This window comes from Vanessa cardui, chromosome 17 (genome assembly GCF_905220365.1).
Source record: "Vanessa cardui chromosome 17, ilVanCard2.1, whole genome shotgun sequence".
In the NCBI taxonomy this organism is placed as follows: Eukaryota; Metazoa; Arthropoda; class Insecta; order Lepidoptera; family Nymphalidae; genus Vanessa; species Vanessa cardui.
Genome location: NC_061139.1, coordinates 9259996 through 9275888, shown reverse-complemented (window position 1 = coordinate 9275888; position 15893 = coordinate 9259996). Strand labels below are relative to the sequence as shown.

The 15893-nt window shown below is 31.3% G+C and overlaps 1 protein-coding gene across 2 annotated transcripts in view; it reads left to right on the top strand.

The window, feature by feature from the left end:
- The first annotated feature begins 8108 nt into the window (after window positions 1-8108).
- The window catches only part of LOC124537095 (neuropeptide CCHamide-2 receptor-like), an 86435-nt gene continuing 78650 nt past the window's right edge, over window positions 8109-15893 (top strand). For both annotated transcript variants that reach the window (XM_047113813.1, XM_047113812.1), the window contains exon 1: window positions 8109-8479. The gene's annotated coding sequence lies outside the window, so the exon portion shown is untranslated. The remainder of the gene's footprint in view (window positions 8480-15893) is intronic.

Sequence of the window (15893 nt, the reverse complement as noted above, 5' to 3'; positions counted from 1 at the left end):
TCATATAAACACCTACCGAACGTCCCACGCCGTTTTTCGTATGCAATCTTTCATAAATATGTTATGTCTCTGAAGTACATCTCGCCAAAGACAGCTTAGCCAACCAGTGGACAGAACCGACTGTTCCTTTATGATTAAATGGTTCGGTATGGTATTATTAATGTTATCGTTAATCAATATGATAAGTACAATAATAAAAAATATGTATAAAAAATAAGATGTTAAGACTATTTTATTGAATTGTACTTAAATACATATCAATTAAATTGTTATTTTAGTTTCAATTAATAAATGTTGTATTTTCTAATGTTTTTTTACATACTAACAATAGTTGTTAAGGTATAAATGTTACTAACAATTACTATGGATGTAAGTCTGAAATAAATTCATTATTATTATTAAATAAATGATCACATTTTATATTACACTAAGGTAACCCGTAGGAGATTCACTTCTTAAATATTTCTATCAGCAATAGGAAATATTCACTACCCGAGAAAATTTTGGAATTTTATTCTGTTACCCCGCTCCATAGCGGGTTTGTGAATCTGATTTTCATATTTATGGCATGTCGCAATGATGTTTTCCATAACCTAATAATAAATAATGAAAATTAAGTGTTGCTATGCTGTAATGTGCTAGAGTTTGAAATGACAATCATTTATTAATATTTACGTATTCTATTGAATATATGGCATTATTTTTCAATCTTATAAAATTTTATTTTTTCATTATAAATACATGTTATTTACATTCAAATTCAATGAAATAAGTAAATAAAGTTAGGATTTTTAATTTATATTTTAATACCGCAAATGTCAATGTTTTGCATATTCAGTCATTGTTACTTAAAAAATAAAATAAAATTTTAATTATTAATAGTATAATCTCAAGTCTATAATTTAGTTTGAACTGATATACAGTCAGAGTAAGAAAACCTTCGTCACTTTTCAAACTCATTCCTTTATCAAGTCTTAAGCTCTTAGTACCTTTTGAATTTAAACACTGTATTATTGCGACGTAATATGTCATTCTCGATCGGTAAAGCAGATTATCGCTCATACTGAGCACACGAAAAAAGATCTTAAGGTGACGAACCTATTCTTACCCCGACTGTACATTCAGATACCAATGTCTTTTAAAATCATATTCTTGCGGCAGTGTTTATTATTGTCATTCAGTTTTAACGTTTCTCTTTTATATTCATTCATTCAACATCTATTGTACGGAACACACGTTAAAATAAAAACGTTCAATGGCATAATAATAAAAAATTGCGATTGATGCTATATGACGCCATTTATTTCCCTGGAACTGAAGCCACAAAACGCGTCTTACTTTAAAGTGCTTCTTTGATTTATTTGAACTGATAGATTCTTTCTCGACATTTATTTCGAAATAAATTTGAAAAGTTTTCAAAGAAACATCGAGAACTTTCTCGGAGAGGTGGAAATTGTTTTGTCTAAGTAATCTTTTAAAATAAAATAAATATATATTTTTAATTTCAATACAAACCATAATACTATTTAGTATTGTATTTAGTATACAAAAGAGAAAATATGTAAATAATTGAATCGAATTGATTATTCGCATATGCTTATAAAGAAAAGTGTGATAGTTAAAGGCAAAATATATAATTCTTATGGGTTCTGTACCATTATTATTTACTTACCGCTTACCAAAACCATTAAAATTTTTATGAAGTTTAGCTTGAGTTATTATGTCGGATTTACGGATGACTTTACATTCAGAAGTATTGATGGTCCACGTGCTATACAGATATGTTATAACCAAAATACATAAAATCTTTATAAATTTTAGCCTATATGTTATTGTTATGTAAAACCTATATTACTGTAAAATTACATACAAATCCATTTAGTAGTTTTTTCGTGAATAAGTAACAAACGTATAGTACGACACAACTTAGATGTCGCATCGGCAAAATTCGTAAAACCGATCACATCCGAATTGAGTACGCGATCCCACATTATCAATATTTATTTCTCATGCGAATATGATCTTTGCACAAACGTAATAACTTGTAATATCATATGACCTGATATATTCGTCAATTTGACGCGTCGATTTACATGCACTTGCTTTCTTTGACGCGTGAATCTATAGCGACGAATAGCGTCGAATGGCGCGATAGGGAGCTATTTCTATTGGTTGTGTAAAACGGCAGCGATCGGTTTTATTTTCATTCCATTGCATTTTCCGATGCTACATCTAATTTGTGTCGTACTATAAACGTATACCATTTATAATATCAGTAGGACGACGGGTTAGGTGTCAATGCCTTATCGGACACGATGATATTCGAAAATGTAAGTCTAGTCGTTCACGCTTGTAATATATTTTCGATAGTCACATTAACTATGACACTCGGCTATCACGAGTTCTTTCACGTCATACTAAGGTTGCCAGCATGTAAAAAAAAATAAAATAAAAGAATACTAACTAAACTCTAGACTTCCAAGCAGGATATATTAATTTAAATAATTGTATTTAACTAACATGACTTTGTATTTTTTAAATGTTAAAAAGGAGTAACTACTGAGTTTCTTGCCGGTTCCTCTCGGTAGAATCTACTTTCTGAACCGGTGGTAGCTTCACTTAATTGTAAAATGACGATTCAAAAGTGCTGGTAAAAGCCTACTTGAATAAAGTCTATGTTGATTTGATTTGATTTGATCTTTGGTGCTTTAACATATATTTTGACCATAATTCAATTAACCGTTCACACAGCTGCTTTTGGTGATTTGAAATATGAAACTGTTGTAGGTCTACTTAACTAGTTAACACATCAAATTTAATCAATCGATCCTTTCGAATGAGTCTGTGTGCGTGCTACGTAAGTATATATGTATAAAATGATAACATGCTTAGCATCAATTTTACCAGCATTAATATTAAGCTCCCTAAGCATTATCGGATTTGCATGCAATTTATATTATAAATTGGTTTTACATGTTAGTTAACGTGGATCAATACTAATGAAAAACTCTTTAGACTAGAGTATAAGAGTATACGATTATCACGTCTGTACTTATATTTAAAGCAAAAAAAGCGTAAAGCGCTGTTACTTATTTTAATTCCTTCTTTTAATGACACGTTATTTTTAATAACTTTTATGAGGTTTTTATTGAATTATGATTATTTTATTTAAGAAAATAATCTACCCATTAATTAAAGGCCGGCAATGCATCTGCAAGTTGGTATTGCAACGAAATTCTGCCACATGTGTATCCACTAAACCGCATAGGAGCAGCGTGCTGGAATATGCTCCAAACCTTCTCCTTAACGGGACAGGAGGCTAACCCAGCAGTGAGAAATTCACAGGCTGTTGATGATTGACTGATTGGTCCTATCATGAAGTCACGATCTGCAGACTGGGACGGATAAAGAATTGAGCATTATATATTTTCCATGCCTGTACAAATAAACTACAACCATAAATGTAGTGTCTTCTATAAGAAATGTATTTCAATAAATGTTATAGGCGTCAATTTGTTTAACGCTCGCAGGTATTTTCGGAGCCTTGTCACGTTGCCTCACTTTGATAATGGGACACACATAACGTATAAAAAGGTCGTGTGATAAATTTTAACTACGTTATGTAAACTGATGTCTGTTATTCCATCTTATTGCTCATCCCGATAAATGTGTATGAATTGTTAGTCGTATGTTACATGCGTGATCTATCAGTAATATCATTTATATAATATAAAAGAGAATAATGGCCCTTTCTCAACTCTTTCTTTCTTTGTCGGAACTCTCTACCAGCACAAGTCATCATCCCATCATCATCATCATTATCCTCCAGCCCTTTTCCCAATATTATTTGGGGTCGGCGCAGCATGTCTTCTCCTTCCATACTTCTCTGTCAGAGGTCATCTCACAAGTAACATTCTTTCTAAACATATCGGCTTTCACACAGTCCATCCATCGTTTTCTTGATCGTCCTCTACCTTTATATCCATGCTCAGGGCCTTCCTCACAATATGTTCACAAGTCGTCCTCCCCTGCTCTTAAAACCTGGGTGCCTTCAAACGAGGCATGGAGATGCTTCTTTCGGACATGGCGAGGGTGACAGGTGCAAGCAACACATTCTTACTGACTGTACTGGGCGTCTTCGCCTTTGGACTCCACTTTCACTTAACATCAGCTTGATTGGAGGGTATAAAAAAAATCTAGAATTTGTTCTTTAGCATGAGGAGACTTAAATATGTCGCAGTGTACATTGAAAATAAATTGGAAGTCCCGTTGAAAATACGATGTTTTGAACGAAAATTTAAACAGCCCTCCGCCGAATGTCTTGATGCTACTAAGATATAATTTGGAAATGAGGAAAGCAATATGAATCGCTTCTGTATGTACAGTCGGGGTAAGAAAAGGTTCGTCACCTTAAGACCTATTCTCGTGTGCTCAGTATGAGCGATAATCTGCTTTACCGATTGAAAATGATATATTTAGTCTCAATGATTTGATGTTCAGATTCAAAAGATATTAAGAGTTTAAGACTTGATAAAGGAATTAATTTGAAAACTGACGAAGGTTTTCTTACTCTCACTGTACAATATACATCCATTAATCCGCAATTGATTGATTCTTTAAATCCATCCTTATATGAACAAATAATACAATTTTGTATTACTCTAAGGGGTGGAAAAGAGTCTAAGATGCTTGCTATTCATATAAACACCTACCGAACGTCCCACGCCGTTTTTCGTATGCAATCTTTCATAAATATGTTATGTCTCTGAAGTATTTGAAATTTTATCAGCCAAAATACAAATATCTTTACAATTTATTTTTATATAAATTGCTTAGTTTTGTTGTAACTTAAATATTCAACTATTAATATTTAATTATTATTCATTTATCTCATGAGGTTAATTTCATTTTGAAATCGGCTGTTAAGATATGTTTAATAATAGACGATCAAAGAGAGCTGTCGCAAATCTTGTTGATATTAATTACAAAAGGATGAAATAACACCTATACCATTCCTATATACCTTCATTCAATATAAATAGTGAGTTTTGATCGTATATAAGCCTTGATACTATATACAAACTTCCTATTAATCTTGAAAGTAAGTAATCGCCTAATAAAATTATTACTTTCAAGATACAAGTGTTTTCATAAAAAATCTACTTATATAAATTTTTGGTGCATTATAAGCAATAATTTATGTTTTAAGGTGATATTTTAAAATAATTTGAATTGTCACAAACCTTAAATAACTTAAAATGATTGTTTTCAGTATTAGTATAGGTACGGTAAGAATTACAAGTGCTTATTTTTCCTAACTTTCTCCATTTAGACGTATGTTTTTTGCAAAATCAATAATCTAATAATAATATTTTTAATACAATAATTGGCATACGAGCTATGGTGTCATCTGATCAAAAGAGACTACCATCGCCCATAGATATTCGAAATACCGGGAAGTTTACGAGTCCTTTTCTAGTTCCAATGGAATAAGTATCCTCTTATACTTGTTAATTAAAAATAAATAGAAAAGTAAATACATTTATTTATTAAAAAGGATATCGAATACTACGAAATATTATCAATAATTTTAGTGAATTTCTGCTTCTAAAGTAAATCGTTTTCAATACTTAAGCCGGGATATCTTTGACAGAAAGTTTTGTGCCATCGCATTTCACAATGCATTTTTATTATTTTTATTTTGAAAAATGAGCGCTTTGCGGTGCACTTTGTCACCTCGATTTCTCGATTTATTTTAAGAAATAATATTATAGCAATTCAAAATTCGAAGACTATTAAGATAATTAAAGTCTATAAGAATTGCAGGAACATCACTGTTCTTTGGGGTAAAGGTTTGATTTCAATCAATGAGTTCTTGACGTCATCAATGTTACTAAGTCACCAGGAATTAATCAATTCGTATGACATTTGATTGATTGATTTGATTTGACACACGTCCCTCGCATTAGGGACTTCTCGTGTTAATGAAACAGCGTTATGGATAGCAAATGCCGAAACAGCATGATATTATCCTCTAGTTCAAAATTATACGTTTATTCTTTAAGCTGATTGCAGTAGCGCCTTGAAATTATGGTGAAAAAATACTATATATGTTTTTTAATTATTATAGGTGGCAAATAAGCAGGCGGATCACCTGATGTAAAGTGGTGGTAATCAAAATCAAAATAAACTTTATTCAAGTAGGCTTTCACAGCACTTATGAATCGTCATTTTACAATATATGAAGCTACCACCGGTTCGGAAAGTAGATTCTACCCAGAAGAACCGACAAGAAATTCAGTAGTTACTCTTTTTCAACATTTAAAAAATACAATCATATTAGTTATATGTATGTAATGTATCCTGCCTGGAAGTCAACACGTATTAACTCCATGATTTTTTATCATTTATTTTACAAACGATTTGAATTTACGAAACTGCAAAGTTAAAAATGTCTGCAGAATTTTCGACCGCCCATAGAAACCGCTCTTAGACACCTACAACACCATTTTACAGGTGCATTGCTATAAGGAATGGTAACGCTATTTTCTTGAAGGTTCCAAGTGGTATCGGTTTGGAAAAAGAAAGAGATTATTAAATCCGCTTTATTGCCTCTAGAGATGAGAGCCGGTTTATTTCACGCCCTGAGGATTGCAATAGTAATTCAAATTGAAAACGCCGCTAACACCAAATAAATGCCAAATGCAACAAACACTAAACAACCACTAAATAACCATATTACACGAGCTCTTGATTTGTATGGTAGCAATTTTAGTATTGATTTTGGATTACAATCTCATCGGAGATTATGGATCACAATTCCAAAATAGCGATCCATATTAAACATTGCTCTACAACAACAACAACTGTCTGTATATTTCCCACTGCTTGGCTAAGGCCTCCTCTCCCTTCGAGGAGAAGGTTTCACTTCTTTCTTAAAAAGGTTTAGAGTTTAAGTGTGCTGAGTTATGTTAAAATTTTTATTTATATTAATTGCACATATAATAAGTAAATAGTGTTATATAAAAATCAAATATATTAAATAAGTACAATACATAAAGTCATAAGTAAAATCATTATTAATCAAGCGTACGGATGATTTGTGTCGATCTGAAAAGTCAATGTATAACCAGAAGATAAAAAAAAATGGGTAGTAACAAGAACCTTCGAAATGTCACAAAACAATATACTTCGTTCAAAGCTACCGGTACCAATATATATTTTACCTGAGAAAAATCGGCAAGACATTCAATAGCGACCAGTCTCTCGTCCGCCAACCTATACCATAAAAAAAAAAAACAATTAACACTCAAACTAGACATTGATTGGTTAACATTTGACCATAGTCTTTCAGGCCTAAAAGATTGAAGCTGTAGTCGGCGAGAAGCCCGGGAAAGTGGGAAATCCTCGAAGCCCATACCCAGGCCAGGTACACTCACCACTTTTAACTGTCATGCAACTATGACATCATATATTTATTATTAGTATTTTAGTCGAGACGGACCATTAGATCGCATGCATCATAACCGGTAATGGCGGGTTCAAACCCAGGCAAGCATCACTGGATTTTCATGTGCTTAATTTGTGTTAATAATTATTCATCTTGTGCTCGACGGTAAACATCGTAAGGAAACCTGCATGTGACTAATTTCAAAGAAATTCTGCCACATGGTTATCCACCTTGAATTTGCTTCAAGCCTTCTCCTCAAAGGGAAAAAAGGCCAGCCCAGCTGTGGGAAATTAACAGGCTTAACGTTTGTTAATATATTATTAGTTGAAAGGAAAACGTTCCTCTGATACTTTTAAATTACACTTTTTCATAACCCTATCACGACTTGAGTTGTGAACGAAGAAGTTTTTCTCAATAAAGCACAGATACGTGTGTTTTATAACGCGAATTCATATCACATATGACATAACATATGAAATACGATCTCAAAGGTTCCATTAAAGTTTATGGCAAAAGTGCACGTATATTCTTTGGTTCGAAGTGTAATAATACAATGCATTTAAAGCCTTTGCAGTTGAGGTTTAGCCCCTTAGAGTCCTTACCATGCGCATAGCTCCCGTAGCCACGGGAGCGATCGCCTCCAGTCTATTTTGTGAGACTCCGGAGAGTAGTCGCTTCAAAGAACGCGCGGGAATGCGAGCAACTTTGAACGATTCGCAACGGTTTGAACGGTTCTAATTTTAAAATATTCATTCAACATTTAATAATGGATAATAAAGTTATTTTATAAAAATAATAAAAGAAAAAAATACACGAACGATTTTTGAAAGTATTAAAGTTTGAAAAGTTTAGATGCAGTTGTTATAGAGTGAGTTTTATGAACTGTATGTATATTTTGGCTGATCACTTTGTTACGTATGAAATATAATTATTTTGGGAAGGTGAGAAAGATAAGTTCGTAAAGTTTGAATGATTTACGATGCGGGCGCGACGCTGTGGAAAATTTTAATCTGCATTTGTCACTTTTCGGTAAGTAGACGATTTATTAGAATTAAGTCCTAATTAATTAATATGCTTTTTTAAATAGCACATTGATGTACTTTATTTTTTGTTTAATGTTGTAAAATGTAAACAATTAAGCACACACACACAAACAAAATAACAATTACTTGTTAAGCTTGTGAAGTGCATACTTTTTATAATTAGGTTAAAATACATTTCTAAATAAAAAAAAAACAAAACGAAATTTTAAAAAAAGAACAAATGTTTATTTACGATATATTGTATCAAAAATAAATTCTAACACGTATATTTGCCGTCAACGAGCTTTGGCAATAATGCCGGACAATGACCTTGACTTTTTTAAGCGCAAGGTTGATCAACGAATTTTATAATTATAAGCGTTGACGTCCCCAAATAATACTTTCTTCATTGGTAAATCATATACAATATTAAATCATTACTCCTGTTCATTTTTATTAAAGGTAAACGACCTTTTGACAAGAATAAATATTAACATATTATTGGAGTAAATAGAGCGATATAAAAATATGATATGATTCTGATTCATCAGTAAATATTAATGACTTACCTATTTTTTACGGTAACTCCGGACACTAACCTGTAATCTGAAAATTGTCCAGTAGTTAAAAAGTAATTAATTGTTATTGAACTAATAGAATTGAAAAATTGTATTAATTTATATATATGTTTTTTTTTTTTTCATAATATGTAGTATATTAATATGTTTACGTATATGTAAATGTACAGACAGTACTCTAGATTACATAAAAGCAACCAATACTTTTTCGAGACAGAGAATTGAAATAATTCTATAATAGAATTTTCAAACTAAATTTTCAATCGTAATAGCAAACGATTTTTATATTGTTTACAGTTAACAGGATTTTTAATATTTTCAAAATGATATCGCTTAATAGTAAAACTAAGACCTTCATGCAATGCTTTAAATTCACAAATGACTCTGGCTTTTCAGACCTAAAAACTAAGCACATACCTCCTCAGAATATGTACAAATATACCTGTTTATATACAAATGTATTGGTACTCATGTACTAGTATAGGATTATCATTATATACGAATATATCTTTAATTTTAAGTAGTTACTGCGTATATGGTAAATGCACTATCTCAATTCCAAACTGATTTTTTCCTATGATAAAGGTTGTATGTAAGATATTGCTTTAACCAATAAGGCCTTTGTACACACAAAATGTAATAAATTAATGTATATTTGACTTTCCTTTTATATATGTATGTGCAATGAAGACTTATTGCTTTCCTTCTTTCATTTGTTTTTATTAAAGTTCAAATTTAGAAGTTACTGAATTCCAAATGAATACAGATAAAAAAATAAAACGTTCCCAATTTAGTAATCCACATTGCTATCTGTTGCCAAATCTATGTAATTCTAGTTGCAATAGATCTATATTATAAATACATTCGAATGTTCAAAACGATACTAACATACTATCTTATAATATATGAGTATATAATTAAGAATCAATATAATATTATATTACCAAAATTAGATGATTGGTCTTGTTCGGGCTTTAATTATATATTGATTAATTATCTTAAATTTGGAATAGTAATAATATGTATAAATGAATATTTTTCAATACAATGTAGTATAAAGAAACCATATGTTGTAGGCCACGAGTATCACATAGAATATTTGCACAATTAATTGCTTTGCAAGTCTGCTGCAAGGGTCGTAACTATAGCAAAGAGCACAATTTTTTCTTTATGAACCAATTTAATTTAATAAAATATTTGAGGTTATAATACATCTCTATAATTTTCTCTTTATATATAAGCTTATATTATAAGGTGTCATATTGGTATAGGTATATATTATGTAGTATAAGGTAAGTTCAACATCTTGGTAACTCAACGGTATACAAGCTTTATGATGAGAAACAGTATTCAGACCTCTGGGGATATTGTCATTTCCACTAGCATACGCTGGTTTGCCGGTAAATTTAGACTATTAATAGCTTGAAAATAAATATTCATATTTTTTATTGATAGATATGTCTAATAATAAGAAGAGTTACATATTACTTTATGTATATATAAGTTTATACCTAAAGGCAGCGTTGCTTTAAAAACACATTGTTATGTCAAAATGGAAAAAATTAAAGGCTATTAATACTTTTTTTATAATGTTTTTTCATTATATATGAGAGTCATAATTTCGAATTAATTAAATTATGAACTTTAATAAGTATCAATCTCATCGATTTCTGCTTCTAAGTTATGTGTAACTTCAGACCTTTTTTAACTTATTTGTAATGTAATGTCTGACGTCTAAATGGTTTATGGTGCTCTTATACTCTTTCTTAATTAGTGGTATGCAGGAAATCTTATTGCAAAACGTTTTGTTTAGTATATCGTAATATATAGTCACTAATATATAAGTCGAAGTCAAATCTATAAGTTTTATTATGATAGGGATGGGTGATCCTTTTTAAATATGCTTTATTTTTTTACAGTAGCTTTCTATGTACTATAAGATTTTGTGCTGGGCAATATCATTTGTAAAATAATATTTTCAAATTTTTTAAGACGCTTTTTTTACTTAAATTACAATATTTAATGCATTCTTTATTTTAACTTCAACGACACTAAGTAATATATAATACAGAATGTAGGTTTTGGCGGTTTTAGATGCCATTTAAAACGTATATCATTTTTATGTACAGCTTGTACAGGATGTAAATAATCGCCGAAATGGAGGTAACTTAACCGCACTTACTGTAGAAAAATGTTCTTACGAGGCTAAATTTATTTTAAAAGATATTTTACTAATATTAACAGTGTTTATAAAATTGTACTGTTAGCAAAAAAAAGTTACATAATATTTTATTGCAATTGTTGATCATATTCTTCATCAATATTCGTGGAATATGTCGTCATATTCCACGAATATTGGAACTCACAAAAAAGGTTTTTCTTTTAAAATAAAGTATTGTAATTTCCCATATGAACATTAATCCCGAGACGAGAAAAGTGAAAAAATTAAAACACATCGATGCATAAAATGTACAGACAACAAAAAAAATGTTATAAAAGTTAATTCTACTTGAAGAAAGAATAACGAACATACTTACGGTCTTAGTGACCTAGTGAAAATAGACAAATTAATTATTACATACTTATTATTGTTACAGTGGTTATATAAAACAAACCCATCGAAAGGAATATAAAGGAAAAATCCAATCAAAATCAAAATATTATCATTCAGATAGGCTAATGAAAGCACCTTTGAATATTACAAGGCTACCATTGATTCGAAATGAAAAATCTGCCGAGATGATCCGACATAAAACTAAAACAATAGTTGCTTACCTTTATACTTTATTGTACACCACAGAGAGAAAAAAAAGACACAGCCTAAATAAAAGCAGCATACAATTTTGGTGACCTTGTTTCATAGCGATCTCTTCTTCACAATGGTTGCTTAACTCTACTTTGCAGTAATATGAAGATCTTGATCGAAACTGGCCGCTTATCTGTAATATGTTCAAATAGAAATTGGATGTTTTCAAAGTTATTCAAAGTCAGCTAAAATTTGCTTAAGCAGATATCTAAGGCGATGAAGGAAAACATCGTGAGGAAACCTGCATGTGTCGAATTTCATCGAAGTGGCAACCACATATGCATTACACCAGCCCGCATTGGAACAGCGTGGTGGAATATGTTTCAAACCCTCTCCTTAATGGAAGAGGAGGCCTTATCTCAGCAGTGGGAAATTCACAGGCTATTACTTTACTTTCTTTTTTTTTAGATATCTAAGATCCTGAAAAAATCGAATATAAAAGAACACGTCTAAGATACTATTACTCTTTTGGAAAGTACATCAATAAGCCTAGCGATCAATCTAACCTTGGGATTACATATGGGCGTAAGAAAACTATTCATGCGAATATGCCGATGATGCGTTATTAAGGGATATTACGGCAATCGTCGAAATGACGTCATCACGTAGAAGTGACGGATACTAATTTCCAACAGTCACCTTTGTCCTTGTGGATTTTATGTCAATCAGGTGGCTGTTTATAGCTCGCCGACACTCAAATTCACATTTACCTTTGTCTGGAATATTTTAGCGCCATTGCACCTGGCATTTCGATTTAACCCAACATATGTATTTGTAACTGATATTTTTTTGTATAATACTAGCGACCCGCCTTCGCACGGGTGAAATTATATGACATCACAGTAGAATCTTCTAAAATTATAAGTCTTTCATTACGAATTTAATATAAAAACCATCTTCTCGAATCACTCTATCTATTAAAAAAACGCAAAAGTCTGATAGAGGGACAGAAAAAGCGACTTTGTTTTCTACTATAAATGATAATGACGATGTTAATATTTTTGTCAAATATAAAACCTCAATTCTCAGTGTTTGGACCGCCTAGCAAAATAATAGTCCTAGGTTTGACTACATACTTAATTTTGAAGCTGAAAAGAGACAAAAAAAATGTGTAATAGAAATATTAATTTACATTATTTATGTAATAAAAATAAATGCTTCTGTATTTAAGTTCCATGAAAGACTTATGCTGAGTGATTTAGTGAGCAAGCAATTAAGATGATGACTAGAAATTTGTTTGACATTAAAAACTATTATAATTAGTCTGAAATATTATTTCACAAGTCGAATAGATATTACATTTACAGACGATTAATCTAAATAAACATTTCACGAGCTAAGTTTGCACGTCTACTTAAAAATATATAATTTTTTTCCTCAAATTTAAAATGAACCTATACTCTGTTACAGATAAATTGATTGAGATTTTTTATTTATATAAGACCTTTTTTATTAAGACTTTTTTATAATTTTCAAACCATGTTTATTGAAATAAACTTATATTATCTGAACCAATTTCATTGATAATCTAATTTGAAGGGTTACATGAAAAAAGGTACAGTTTTACGATCACTTTCGTATCTATTTGTTCGCTTATCATATAATCCTCCTCTTCCTCTGGATATACTCAATGTAATGACCCAATCATGTTGTATAGCTTAAACAAATGAGATATTTGACTTTTGAGGTTCATTTTGGGAAGCAAAAAAGCATATAAAATAAAATGTAATGGTCAATTATGTAGCATATCCAGTGCGAGAGCTCGTTGTTAAAACATTATTTATATTTATTTTTGATTTTAAGCTTCTCATTTCTGAATAATATATATAATGGTACAGCAATCCTGCTTCTCTCTCAAACTCACGACCCGCTCCGTCTTCGCACGGATGCCTTGCTGATACTAAATATACTAAAGAATTTTCAATCCTAAGACAATACAAACCGCTACGACTTACGAACACTTTAAATTAATTGTACATTTATTATACACACATACATCTTCCTCTTTAATCAATATATCTATTTAAAAAACCGCATTAAAATCCGTTGTGTAATTATAAAAGTCTAATACATAGGGACAGAGAGAGGTAAGCGACTTTGTTTTATACTATATAATGATGATGATACAACTGAGTATAAAAGTTTGAATAGCATTGTATTAGTAATATTTTCGAGAATACTAAAGGGATATTTTGCTTTTATAAACCACGGATACAGAATACTCAAACAAATCCCTCTCTGCGCGAGTCGAGCACTTGGTTTGATGAACCCATCACTTCAATCGAAGGGAAACAGCCTGGCGTTAACAATGTTTGTGTTTAAAGCTACTTCGAGCATTTTATATTTAACTAGCGACTCGCCCCGGATTCGTACGTTTGCAATGCTGATATTAAATATAATATAATATTGCCGAATGACAGCTGAGATGGCCCAGTGGTTAGAACGCGTGCATCTTAACCGATGATTGCGGGTTCAAACCCAGGCGAGCACGACTATATATGTATATGTGCTTAATTTGTGTTTATAATTCATCTCGTGCTCGACGCTGAATGAAAACATCGTGAGGAAACCTGCATGTGTCTAATTTCATTGAAATTCCGCCACATGTGCATTCCACCAACCCGCTTTGGAACAGCGTGGTGGAATCTCCCCTCCTTAATGGAAGAGGAGGCCATTGGCCCAGCAGTGGGAAATTTACAGGCTGTTACTTTACTTTACTACTTTTATTGCAGAATATTCACAGTTTAATAGTCATTCTCTACTAAATTGTGAATATATTATTTATATACAAATAAACGTTCCCCTTGAATCAATCTATCGATTAAAAAAAACTGTTTTTTACTATGTAATGATGATAATGATAAATGTAAGAATATTTATATTTGATAATATCCACAATTTATTTCTTATAAGCAAACGTTTTAACTTAACTTATTTGCTTTTATTAATGCAAATCATTGTTTGTTACTTTTTTAATGATAATTTATAATTTGCTTTAAAATAAAATATAGATAAAAAATATAGTAACAATTTACAAATATCATTTACAAGAAAGTAACGAGATTTAAAAATAGAATTGTGCTAATATTATGTCAATACTGATGACATAAAATAAAACGGACTATATAAACAAATGAATGACCAAAAAAAATCACACAAAAGTGAAATAATTTAAAAGGCAAACTCGTAATGAGAGTTGTTTCGTTAAATAAGCTATTTAGAGAAAATTTAAAGCAGCACTGCGCTCTTGCAAGAATGGACTTCGTATGTTACTCGTGAAATGTTGACAACCGACGAAATACGATGTTACACGATTTTGATACTTTTACCCTGTACATTTTATCATTATTATAACATAGTATAAAACAAAGTAGTTTTTTTATGGTATAGATTAACGAGCATATGGGCGCCCTAATTGTAAGTGGTCATCATCATCCATACATAGACAATGAAGCTGTAAGAAATATTAACTATTCCTTACATCGTCAATGTGCTACAAACCTTGGGAAATAAGATGTTATGTCCCTTGTGCCTGTAGTTACACTGGCTCGGTCAACTCACCCTTCAAACCGGAATACAACAATACTGAGTACTGTTAATTGGCGGTAGAATAATTGATGAGTGGGTGTTACCTATCCAGACGGGCTTGCACAAAGCCCTAGCACCAAGTACCGCTTACCGCTGTTTGTCCCTTTATACTTAGATCTTTAAAAATCCCCAACGAATTTTGATGCGCTTTATTAAATATAATACAAAACAAAAGTTTATATGTATAATACACAATATAGTAGAGAAACGATTTGGTTTCTAATTGTCGTAATACGTTGCAGTTTGTATCGTCTAACGACTGAAAACAGTGACTGTTGTTAGTCTGTAGTATATTTAGTACAGCATTGCACCCGTGCGAAGTCGTTGCAGGTCGCTGGTAAATAATATAGTCAATGTTGCATATCAAATTTGAACACTTGATTTCTGCTGCGACTTTCGAGTTTCGTCTTACAGAATAGCTCTCCTGAATAATCAAATTTAGTCTCAGA